The following is a 5,041-nucleotide window of genomic DNA, read 5'->3' on the forward strand; positions in this document are numbered from 1 at the left end:
GTATGCCTGATAGGTTACGAGGTTGGGCGAGGGGCCATGTGCTAAGGCGTATATGAGCAATCCGTCCTTAGAGCCCTCCTCCGGGGGACTAGCAATAATATGCTCTTTGAACCAATGCAGGAAAGTGCAGTTGTGCTCTCTAGTAACTTCGGTGTCCGTCTTGCATACCCCCCGGTCATGATACTTCTTTGCGATAATTTCTTTGTGCAGTGCCATGAAAGGATCTACCTCGTCTAGGTGTTGTAGCACTACCAAGTTTGCTCGTCGCTACGTTGATCTGAGTATGCCACGTGCAGTTCCCTGCGACCGTTGAAGTGACCTTCTCCTTTGAGCCTCATATCGTGCTTGTTAACGGGCAAACCAACACTAACACCAGGCGGCTGGTGTGCTCCATATAGAAAATTCTCACAGAAAGAGATGCACTCTTGTGTTAGATAGCCTTGGACGATGCTTCCATCCGGATGGGATATGTTACGAACGAATCCTTTGATGATCCCATTCATCCTCTCAAACGGCATCATGTTGTGCAGGAATGACGACCCTAGGTCTATTATGTCGTCCACAATATGTACACACAGATGCAACATCACGTCAAAGAACGCGGGCGGGAAGTACATCTCAAGCTCATTCAGTATCACAATGATCTCTTCCTGTAGCCTTTAGAGTTGCTTCACACTGATCGACTTTTGAGAGATGACATCGAGAAAGTTGCAGAGACCAATAAGCGTGTCACAGACGTGCTTGTCCATTATCCCTCTAAGGGAAACATGTAGTATCTACATCATCATCACGTGACAGTCATGGGACTTCAGCCCGCTGAACCTTTTCTTGTCCGTGTCTAGATATCTGCTTGTCTTTCCACAGTAACCGGAACTAACTTTGACTCCGGTAAGGCACTTAAAGAATTGATCGATCTCAGCCTGACTTAAGGTGAGCAAGAAGGGGGGCAATAATCCTCTTTCTTTATTTTCTTGCCCTTCTTCTCCCGCGCCTCTGTCTCCGTCTCTGTCTCGTCTAACTTTTTACGGGGCGGCATGTGCAGATCTTCCCTCATATTCAAATCTTGCAAGTATTTTCTTACCTTCGGCCCATCCTTGGTCTTATCTGTCATGTTCATCAATGTCGCGAGAAATCTCTCAAGGACATTCTTACAGATATGCATTTGATCAAGGCAATGAGGTGTATCAAGTTTGTGCCAGTACTCCAAATCCCAGAAGACACACCTTGTCTTCTATACCTTCAGCAGTGGCTCCGGGGCATTTTTCATTGTCTTTCCCGGCGCGGGGCACTCCTTCCAATTTTTCAACAGCTCATCAATTTTGGTGCCGCTCTACTTCCAATTATACGGTCACTATGGTCACTACGAGATCGTATAGCTCCGTATCCATCCATTTTGACCAGTCAAAGAATCCTCCTGGCACAAATTATGCTCAAGTGTAGTTATCGAACCTGAGACCAAAAGTTGGATGAGCGAACAGGCTAACCAGCTACACAACCTCCCGTTATGTTCAACGGGAGGAAAATAACCTTTTATACATTCCTGCATTCGTGTGACAAGCATGCTGTGTTTTTTTGTGTGTGTGTGTGGGAGTCATTGGGATTTCAATCAAAATCGTGTCATGTGGCTTTGGTGGTAAGACTATCCATAGTGGTGCAGAAATAATGCAGCCTTAGTCCCTCTCTCCATGTAGTACGTTGGGTCCCACCAGTCAGAGGGTGAAACAAACAAATTAATAAGAAAAATTAAAAGCGCCAGCGGTGTATCTTACCTCACACATCTCACTACTGCTCGGGAACACTGTGCAATCGATCCCTTTGTTCGCTCACGTACTATTTTAAGTGAATCCTTATTACAACATGCACACAATTTTGGGCACTTGTATTCGACTTAAGTCAGTGTGCCACCGTATCTCGTATACTTACTACTCCCTCCATCTAGGTGTAATAAGTCACGTTAGAAGGTGCACCGGGACCAAGGTGCGTGTGTGTGTGTGTGCGCGTGTTTAACAACATGTGTGTGTTAGAGAGAGCGACAGATCGACCTACTCCTACAGAGAGATGGTGTGTAGTGTACAATTTTAGCCGCGAGAGTCGGTGCATCCTCTCGTTTGCGGGCGTGTCCGGTAGGGACATGCGGACAGCTGCCACGCCCGCTCCTGACTAGCCTGGCCCACCCAAAGCCCCTCCATCGCCTGCGCGCGCTTCCCGCCCAAAATGGTCAACGCCGCTCCAAAGAATAGGTGCCGCATTCATGCCCGGGCAGAGCGGACGCGACCTCTCACTGGCGCAAGAGTGATGGTTGCTTCGTCCGTCCAACTTACTGCTGGGTCTATGTGATTTGACGGCTCATTGGTCCTTATTACTGAGGTGGTAGGACTGCTGGATGTCCCATGCTTTTGGCGAAAGGAGGTACTACTAGATTACAATTTTCTCCATTCTTACAGCGGAGGAGTGCAAGAGCAGTGAAAACACGCAGGCTCAGTGATTACATGGCCCACCTCACACTATCACCATATTTTCTGGACACTGTGCGACACCTAACTCTTTACATAGTACTCCCTCCATTCCTAAATATTACTAGATGAGTCCCCGACGTTGCCGCGAAATAGCTGTATATCTCTCTATGCAAAATTATCGATTGCATAGAACTAAAAGAACTCTATAACCGCATGACAAATGTGGTAGCCAACCTAAATAAACTCCCATCATCATTTGGATCATCCCACGTAATGGGATTGTATTTTTATTTTTGACATGTTAATGGGACTTAAAAGCTCACTTACATGCATGCTACCGGTGCATGCTTGCATGCAGACATGTTGATGTGATTTAAAACCCACTCACATGCATGCCACGGTATTTCTGCATGCTTGCATGTGGCTTAGCGCGGAGCCTCTCAACGTCTATCAGACCGCTATTATGGATTGATTTAGTTCATCTAACGTCTACATTAATTTTTATGATGTGGCAAGGAGACGATAGAGAATTCCTAGTAGTTGGGGCTAGCTATTACTAGTAGATAAGTCTTTGTAGAGATTCCACTAGGTCAACTACATACGGAACAAAATGAATGAATCTACACTTAAAATGCATCTATATACATCCGCATGTGGTTCATGGTGAAATCTCTACAAAGACTTATATTTAGGAATGGAGTAAGTACTAGTATAGTACATATTGTAATTTATCAGCGAGATAAATTTGTACAATGCTATGAAGCTTCCAGCTTCTGTTACATGTATCTTGAGTCCAAGGTTGCACATTGCAACATTTCATCAAATACAAAGGAGACTAACATGCATGCTATTGCATCTCAATGATTGACAAATCATAGCCAATATGTACTCCCTCCGTTACAAAATAAGTGTCTCAACTTTATGCAAACTTTAGTACAAAGTTGTACTACTACTAAAGTTGACACTTATTTTGGAACAGAGATGGCTAAAGAAAAAAAACGATCCATGCAGTACCTAGCCCTTGAACCGTAAACCCTAACCAGGCTTAAATTTGCTGGCAATGTGGAGCAGCCCAAGAAATGAAGTTTGCAACTCTATGACCATCCGATCATTTTGTGCACTTTCACCAAAATCGAGATGAGCATCCCTGTGGCAAAGAAATTGAATAAGCGTGATTAGAATAATATTACTGGGACTAGCTGATTCACAAATACAGTACGTAGAAGCCAGTAGAGGTATGTGCGGGGCAAAGAAGTAGAGAAATATCCACAGGGAGTGATGTGGGCAGCTGGAGCAGTGGTGCAAGCCGGCTGTAAAGGGAGTTGTACCTGAGGGACGTAGCTCAACTTTGAGGAGGGTGGCGGGAGGCGGCTACTGCCCACGTCGCGGCAGTGAGCAAGGGACGAAGGCAACCTCACCGGCTTTGTGAGAGCGAACGGCGGGGACCCCTGATTGAGACGTGCCGACAGTGGGTTTTCGCCGTCGGCAACGGCGACTGCATCTACACTAAGCATCCACCCCTTCCCCCAGCGGACGTGATCCGCTGGGGTGTTAGATATGTGGCCACAATCGTTTTGTGCGAGAGAGTGTGAAGAGCACAACCCCAGCAAGCAACCGTGTAGGCTGGCCCGTCCTGACTATGTATATAGTGGAGCGGTTTCCTTTTCTCTCCGTATGAACCTATCATATTGCGTACGTGCCACTGAAGAAAAAAGCTTTATTTATAAATGATGCGGCACCTACTACTCGTTCTCCTATAACCTTGCACTTGGCATCTCCAAAATATTAACCTTGCGATTGGCTCTTCGCCTCTTCGGGAAGTTGAGCAATAATGGTAGTGCAGTATATATCATTCTGGCTATATGAGACCGAATGAATTGCTGCATGTCCACCATGTGGGCGAGGGTCGAGGGGCGAGGGAGAGTGCTACATATGGAGCAAAATGAGTGAATCTACACTCTAAAATACGTCTATATACATCAGTGTTTGGAGTATGTACTAGTAGTTCATATTGAAATCTACTACAGGACATATATATTCCAAACAATATGATATAATCTCTATAACCAAGGTATTATTAGGGACGAGGAGTAAACGGCAGGAGTAGTAAATTTTTCTCCTCGTCTTGCGAGCCACCGCGCGCATGGGCGAGGGAGCAGGCATAAGGCTAACCAAGCTTCACCTCATCCTGCGAGCCACCACGCCCGTGGGAGAGGGTGACGGCGTACTAAGCAAGCTTCTCCTCATTCTGCGAGTTGACAGGACACATCAAAATTACTCCAGTGTATAGAGCCTTGCCTCTAAGGTAGGCCCCACATGGTTTGCCTCTTTTTTTAATTTAACATAACACGTCAAGTCGCAGTTCGTTTGTTCACCCGTGGTAGACGATCCTCCCTCCACCAAGTGGACAACCAGTTCACGTGCCAAATTACCATGTGGGCTGCCTTTTTCGTACAGAAATGAGCTCCACCATGTACCCGCGGGAGCGTGGTTGAGAAAGAGACGGGAGTACGTGCACCGTGCATGCACCTCTTCTCTTCGTGCACGTCCCCCACCTACGTGGGTGTGTGTGAGAGATACAAACC

This window comes from Triticum dicoccoides, chromosome 2B, assembly GCF_002162155.2.
Source record: "Triticum dicoccoides isolate Atlit2015 ecotype Zavitan chromosome 2B, WEW_v2.0, whole genome shotgun sequence".
In the NCBI taxonomy this organism is placed as follows: Eukaryota; Viridiplantae; Streptophyta; class Magnoliopsida; order Poales; family Poaceae; genus Triticum; species Triticum dicoccoides.